The sequence below is a fragment of the Mauremys mutica genome, chromosome 8 (assembly GCF_020497125.1).
Source record: "Mauremys mutica isolate MM-2020 ecotype Southern chromosome 8, ASM2049712v1, whole genome shotgun sequence".
NCBI lineage: Eukaryota > Metazoa > Chordata > Testudines > Geoemydidae > Mauremys > Mauremys mutica.
The window spans coordinates 39908594-39916543 of record NC_059079.1 but is presented as its reverse complement, the minus strand read 5'-3'; the positions used below and the strand labels follow the sequence as shown (position 1 = coordinate 39916543).

Here is a 7950-nt window from a genome sequence, read left to right as displayed (position 1 = left end):
ACTAATACAAGATACAGATTTATTATATATCATTCACTTACATAAATATATTTTAGGTAATGTCAGTAATTACTGCACACGTACAAAGTCCTTCTGATGTTTCATTTTAAATGCAAAAAAAAAAAGTGATTCAAACATGTAATTAAACAAATTGACAAATTTGGTATTAGTGTCAGCCATTTCTCTGCCTGCTCAGAAAAATTGCCACTTTATCAGAGAATATGACTACTACGGTTTAGATTGTAAGACTATAATGCTTCATAAACAAGGGCCTGATCTCAATATCCTTTGTAATGTGGAACATAATTATGCATAATCGTTAGCCCAAACTACAAGTTAAAATTAATATTGGCATCCTATCAAAGTGAAGGGCTAAAAATTCCTTTGTTTTCAAGCATAGCTCTTTTGGTTTTGCCTAATGGATTAAAAAAAAAGAGCTCTTGCTCTACAGTACAAAGGATAAACAGAAGAAACATCAACTTTCAGAATGACACCCTTTAAAACTCCAGAGACTACTGAGTGCCTTTAATCTTTGATTTGTGTTTCTTGGTTTAATAAAACCTAAGTGAATCAGGCATTAAGAGGTGACTTTCTAGCCAAGTATTCTTTCTAGTCCTACTAGTGTAACGGAATCAGTAAACAGAATCCCAAAATAAGTGAGTTTCCCTCCGAGGGCTTGATTCAATTTCCATTGATGTCAGTAGAAATCTCCATTGACTTCCTTGGGTTCTGGAAGCAGCCCTAAATGGAAAAAAAAAGTTGGCAGATCATGCTAAAAAAACTACTCAATCATACGAAAAAAATACAGACTCAAAAAACCCAACAAACAAACAAACAAACAAACAGAACCTAGGGATGGGCTACACACAAACTTGCATTGGTTTTACTAAAGATGTGATTTTAAACTGATTTAAGTTAAACTGGTTCATTTTCTGTGTATAGACAAGTCTGTATTCATTAGAAGGTATTTTGAAACAAAACATATTTTGTACATAATATTTCAACATGAGTTCTCTATCACAGATGACTAAATCTGTTTTGAATGAAGTTTTTATTAGCTTCAGGAGATGCCAGAACTTCTCCAGTTCATCACAGTTGGGTGTTCTTTGAAGTCTAATAGCTGCAATGTAAAGGTTCATGCTATATTACTATTATCAAAGCAAACAAGCAAAAATTGGATAATTATACTGTGTGGATCATTACCTATACACTTTCATTGGCATCTTAGTTTGCTGTCTCATTTTTGTGTCATCATAGGAGGAACTTGGGAGAGTAGCAACATTTGTTTTTCTTCTCAACTTGATCCCTGCAAAAAGTATTAGAGTTGATTCATCCTCCCATCCTCAGGAATCTTCTATCCATTTTATTCTGTAAAGTACAGGAATATAAAAGTATTTGACTTAGTAATAAACTTAATTCATTGCTGGAGAAGGCAAAATAGACAAACAACTACAAGAACAAACCCTCCCAAACACAGCAAAAATATCTTAATCTGGGGTTTAAATGGTGTGGAAGACCTTGCCCAATCTCTCTGTACTGGCATGAATTTCACCCACAGTGAATACACAAGGAAAAATATTGTTAGCAAAGATCAATGTTTCCATTCTGAACATTTCTATGAATACTTCTTGGTCTGCAACACTTAACTATTGTGGAAGATCAGGCTTTATAGCTGACCTGTGAGAGAGACAAGGTGGGTGAGGTCATATCTTTTAAAGGATTAACATCTGCTCGTGAAAGCAAAAAGTTTTTAGTGTAAGCTTGAAAGCTTGTCTATTTCACCAACAGAAGTTGGGTCCAATAAAATATATGATCTCTCCCACCTTGTCTCTAATATCCTGGGACTGACAAGGCTATAACATCACTGCAACAACAAAGGAATCATATCCCATAAGGAATAGCTTCTCTAAAGAAACAGCATCTCTATTGCAATGTATCCCAAATAACAAACTTCTTCTCTCTGACCCATTGGTATCTGGTTTTATAAAAGGACTTCGTTTTATAATTTAGTTTTAAGTATATTCCCCAAATACTGTCTGGACATGACATAAAAAAAAAGGACAATTTCATTATGATGCCAGGAATTTTCCTTGTCTAATTTATAGAAATTGATGGCCAGCCAGCAAAGAAAGACACTGCATTTATACCTTCATTCACACATGGTAAGTTGTTTAATAGTACAGAGTTACAAAACAAGAAAGACAGACAGACAACCTATATTTTCTCCTGAGAGCTTCCACCCCACAAAGAATCCTTTCCCTTCTATATTTCTCTCCAAATTCTTAATCTGGGTCAGGTTCCCTACTTCCCATTGACATCTTGGGAGATGCCGGCTGCCCTTTGCCTCCTGCAGGACTCCTCAAGGAATGATCATATATTCTATTGCCCTTTCCCACATCTTCAAGAGAGGATGCAAGATAGGTGGGGTTCATATTTCTCCTGAAGACATTTTAAAGGGAGTTTATGGATTAACTTCTGACCTCCATTTTCAGCAGCAGAGAGATTACTCTTCTGATCCCAGATACTAGACTAATCTTAAACTCTGGGGCAGAGGGCACATTGAGCCAGTAAAGTACATTTATTGTGTGAGAAGTTTGTCTATTAGTTCACTGGGCCCCCCAGAAGATGAGTTGAAGGTGGGGTGAAGAGTCCCAGTATCTGTGGAAAAGAGGGGAATCCTCCATAAAAGGGGTAAGGACCCACTATTACCCCATCTAAATCAATTGTCATTTAGCCATTATCTTCAAAGGGAGCAGGAGCAGGCTCTAAATTCTAGGTTTGTTTGGGTTGGGTGCGGCATGACAGAACAAATCATGCTCATATTTAGTAATCTGATTATTAGGACCACCAGCTATGATTATCATCTACATTCAAATGATGGGTTATTTTCCCATTTGCAGACACTTATGTGGGGCAGGGATAGGAATGTAACTAACCTTGGGCCCTCCCACAAAGACTTGGCCATTCCTAGCCCTGTGCATAGAGCAGGGAATGAGGGGTCCAAAAGAATCCTAGTCCAGCCTCAACCCAGTAGAGGAAACCAGCATTTGGATGAAGTGCAGACTTCTCAGAACTGCTCTAGTACCATTCTCTAGAGGACATACTCCGTGGAGCGCACGCACCATCCAGATATTATGATACTTCTTACCACAAAAAAAAATTACATTAAGTATTGCCAACCCCAAAGATTCAAAACCTGTAAGTCAGGCCCCCCAAATCATGAATTTTTGTTATAATACATTTTGTGAGTGTTTTAATTTGTCTTCTGCTTTCTGAGCCCCTAGGCTGCACTTGTTTCATGTCTTCAAGCTTTACTCTACAATCATGAAGGTTAACAACTTACTTTAAAAAAATTAAGACTGAGATTCTTCAGCAATCTCTTGACTCTAGTAGGTGGGGAGCTTTAAGAGAAACAACAAATATCATGAAATGCAATAAATTTATGAATCAGGAACCCTGTCCAATGAGTAAGTTTTCTAGATACTGATATGACTTTCAATAAGAATTACACTGGTGTCTGGATGAACTATTCCTAAAATGGGCACATAAAACTAGAATGACCTTTTTTATATACTGTGTATGCATCTCGAAGATGCTGCTTCTGCCCCGTGATTCACATGGACAGACTGCTGTGCCCATGCAGAGCCCCACTGAAGTCAGTGGGACTATACATGTGACTGTCATGACCCTTCCCTTTTCTCTTCTTCTTCTCACCTAGATTTAATGACTTAAAGAGTAGATCATAAAATATACAATTGTACAATATGGCCAAATTCATGCTGCTGTAGGAACCATAAGATTTGACTTTCCTGTCTTTTGCATGTGTAATTTCTCAACTTTGACACTTCTCTCCCATGAGTTTCTGTTTTTATTAGAGGATATTTTTTAGACAAAAAGAACAGGAGTACTTGTGGCACCTTAAGTACTCCTGTTCTTTTTGCGGATACAGACTAACGCGGCTGCTACTCTGAAACCATTTTTTAGACAGTTTTATATAACTGGTTCCTTTCTCACACACTTCTTAAATTCACCTCTCAGCATTTGTCAGTTTCTCTTCTCCTACTGTTCATTTCAATTTATTAGTTCAGATGATTATCACAAAACTGGATCAGGGATTCTCTAAACACAGGGTGAAACATTTAGGCCAATTTCCAATTCCTGAGTCTGGCACTGAATTGTGAAAGTTTGAAAGCTGTAACGTGAATGTTTATACAGTGAAAGCATTGAATTTGTAAAGCAAATCTTTCAAGCTTTGTGTTTCCAAAAAATTTCATCTTAAACTTCTGTTTGGTTATTTAAATAAGTATTCAGTAAAATTCCTGCACATGCATCAGTGGCTTGTTACCAGCAGTTAGCCAGGCTGAAGTAGCATAGCACACATGAAATTTCTTTGCCTTTTAAATTTATTTCAGACATCCATTCCCCCATACATGCAGACACAGTCTGAATATTTTATGTTTCTATGGTACACATCTCATCCGTCTGTGACTTTCCCATTTTCAGTTGTGTTCCATATCATGGTTCCTTGATTTTTTGCTTATTTTTTTTTGCCCCATAATAGACCAAGAAAGTGAATGTTTACTGAAACCTGTACCTTTACTGCACACTGACTTAATTATGTGTCATCCTCACCAACACAAGTACAGTACTTGTTAGCAAAGAGATAGAATGGGTTCAGCATTCATACGTATTTTGTCACTAACTGCTTCTATAGAATACATATTATAATGCATTATGAGAAGTAAATTGGGTGTTTTCCTGGCTTGCCATATTCACAAAATGACTAGAACATACTTGATGAGATGAATAACCTTCCTTCATTCCTGGAATTTCTAAATCCTTATGTATATTATTATGGGAAAAATGAAGAAGTAATAAGGTAATATGTGTTTTGCCTATCTTAATGAATGTGTGTTGCAACAAAGAACCTTATACGCCAAAGTTTTGTTGAAAATAACCATACAAAAAACTATGGAAATACAGATTCAACTACTAGATTTTAGTTTATACATTTTTATTCTCTGATTTATTTAAAGCAGTTGAAAGCTACCACAGTGGTTTTGCAGTCATGAAAATTCCATTTATTGTAGCACTTGTGTCTTGGCTCTATATTTGCTGATTTGCTCCAATACATTACATAATAAAATGGAATTTCCAGACAGATGTCAGAATTTTACAGCTAGATATAGATTAGGGGAAACCTCTTCTTTGTGTTGGCTGGTAATTATAGCTATTAATTTTTGACATAACCCAGAAAGCATTTATTCCCCCTCACACCGCCACTGCATAGCATAATGCTTCCAGTTTATTCTCCTCTCTGCAACTAGTGAAAAATCCATGTTACAACTGTAGCACAGTGACAATTATTAATGAACAAGTAAAATCAGATTACAGAAGTATACCTGGAGATTCCTTTTCTTTATACACAGAGTGGGATTTTCAAAAGAACCTAAGTTACTTAGGAGCCCAAGTTTCATTCCATTCCAGTCCTCTTAAGTCACTTAGGCAATTTTGAAAATCCCACCCATATTAATTAACAGTAAGAACAATTCTAAAGGGATGTAGGGTGAAATCATGTCAGTTATTTTAAACCGTTTTTAAAACTGTATTATAAAATCAAAATCTATACGGAATGTATATAAGATATTTTTTCATGGAAATAACAGACTTTCAGTCAAAAATGTTAGTAGTAAATTCATATGCAGTAGTGCTGTTACTGTGTCCATCCCAGGATATGAGAGACACAAGGTGAGTGAGGTAATATTTTTTTATTGGACTAACTTCTGTTGGTGAGAGAGACAAGCTTTCAAGCTTACATAGAGCTCTTCTTCAGGTCAAAAGAAGAGTAAACTCGAAAGCTTCTCTCTCTCACCAATAGAAGCTGGTCAATAAAAGATATTACCTCATCCATCTTATCTCTCAGTAGTAGTAATAATTAGTTTACCAATGAACTGGAAGACAATGAAAAATAGAAAGAGAGAAACTTACTGCAGCAGGTTGTTTAAATAACTGTTTCTGAGCAATGCATACATAGTTAATAGCCTAGAGAATAAGAACCTGAACACTTGTAGTTATGTAATGGCTACAGACATAGTCATCTGGGTACAAACTGGCTCTCCAGGCCTCAATAGCTATTCACTGGCTTTCTCCTCTTAAGTAGGGAGCCCAAAACCCCTATTCCCAGAGCTGGGTCCCAGTTCTATCACCATTCCCAGGCTTTACTTGGCTAGAGCTCTATCTTCTGGCTCTGATTTTCAACCCCTAATATCAGGGTCTTGCTCCTGTTTTAGTAGGCTCCTAGCTGGGATAACTCCCCTGGTCTCAGAGACTTCCCTGGAGAAGACTTTCCTCATTCTATAGTCTTTGCTACAGCTTCCTGAATCCCTCCTCTCTTCCCCACCCTGTTCCTGCTGCCATCAGGACCCATCAAGGGTGATAACACAGCACAGGTGAATCCTTTAGTAATCAGAGTTGACTAATGCCCAGCCTTCTAGCCCTAGGGGCAAGCCACCCTACTATAGCATCCTACTTACATTTCATTAAATATAATGAAACCATTTTTTCTAAGCAGGAAAGAACAGGCTGATAGTAGATTAAGAGTTATTACCTACTAAGACTTTTTCAGAAAAAAAAGCCACATTGGCAGTTATTGACATATTGACTAGAAAACTAGACTTCAAAAAACAAGGGTTAATTCCTGTAAGGAGAGGAGCCAAAGTATCACACAATTTCCACAAAAGTAAAACAAAGCCTGGTGGGGAAAAAAAGATAAAAGCTAGAGTTGTGGGACTTTTTTTTTTAATTAAAGTTTCACAAATATTTGTTAGTTTACAAAATTTAATTTAAATTCTCAGGGTTGGTTTGTTTTTTTAAAATCAAAGTAATTATCAGTGTTTCAAGTATTTAACATTTTTATGGAGACTTGGGTAATGATCATAGAATCATAGGGCTGGAAGGGACCTCATCTAGTCCAGTCCCCTGCACTCATGGCAGGACTAAGTATTATCTAGACCAGTGGTGGGCAACCTGCAGCCTGTCAGGCTAATCTTCTGGCAGGCCAACAGACCATTTGTTTACATTTGCACAGCTGCCTGCAGCTCCCAACACTCCTGCTAATACATCCTAGAACAATGTTTGCCTTTTTTGCAACAGTGTTACACTGTTGATCCATATTTAGCTTGTGGTCCACTATGACTCCCAGATCCCTTTCTGCAGTACTGCTTCCTAGGCAGTCTGGATTTGACCTAAACTTAGAGGAGGGAAAACAAATGAAATTATACCACAGCAGCAGCAATATAGGGATAGACTTGCTTTTACCTTTTTCGAGTTTTGAGCTTGCTCCCTGCACTTCAGGGTTCAAAAATAAATATCTTGAGACAAATGGTGGCCTGAGCTGTTTTCTGGACAAAGCAGCACAAAGCTGGCTAAACCAGCTCCCCCATTCCAGAATGGTGGCTCCTATGCCACTCCTATTCTGGGTTGAGCTGAGGGGGAATGACCCAGGAAAAGGAAAGCCTCAACATCCAGCCAATCTACTGTGCTCTCAGACCCCCTATTTCCTCTCAGTAGTTTCAACCAAACCAGATGACTTTAGTTAGGGAAGGGTTTCCCTATTAATTGAATTTAAAAATACCTCAGTTTGTTATAGGCACAGAGAGAAGATATCATAGACTGGATGAAAGGCCTTTCTGTATGGCTGAGGGTGAAGTCTCTCTCTTTGTAGCTGATAGAGAAAATGGTTCCTGATCTGAGGCAATTTATGGCTCTCTCCTCTCAGGTCTTGAGTTCAAGTGGTTATTTCCTGTCAGTTAAAGTTTAATGCCTTCCAGTCTGTTCCAATACAATTTTCCAGTTTCATATGGAGTAGTGGAATTAAAATTGGAATGAAACAGAGACCCTAGTATATTACATTTTCCTTAACTGTCTGTATTTGTGCATTTAGATACTGAG

The 7950-nt window shown here is 37.4% G+C and overlaps 1 long non-coding RNA gene across 2 annotated transcripts; it reads right to left on the bottom strand.

The window, feature by feature from the left end:
- Positions 1 to 203: 203 nt before the first annotated feature.
- LOC123375615 lies at positions 204 to 7714 on the bottom strand. 2 transcript variants are annotated; one of them, XR_006581530.1, is made up of 3 exons: positions 7634 to 7714; positions 1204 to 1368; positions 204 to 741 (listed from the first exon to the last, which is right to left on the bottom strand). It is a non-coding gene; the product is annotated as an uncharacterized LOC123375615 (long non-coding RNA). The 2 variants fall into 2 exon arrangements; XR_006581531.1 differs by lacking the exon at positions 7634 to 7714 and adding an exon at positions 3344 to 3403.
- Between the last annotated feature and the right edge of the window lie 236 nt (positions 7715 to 7950).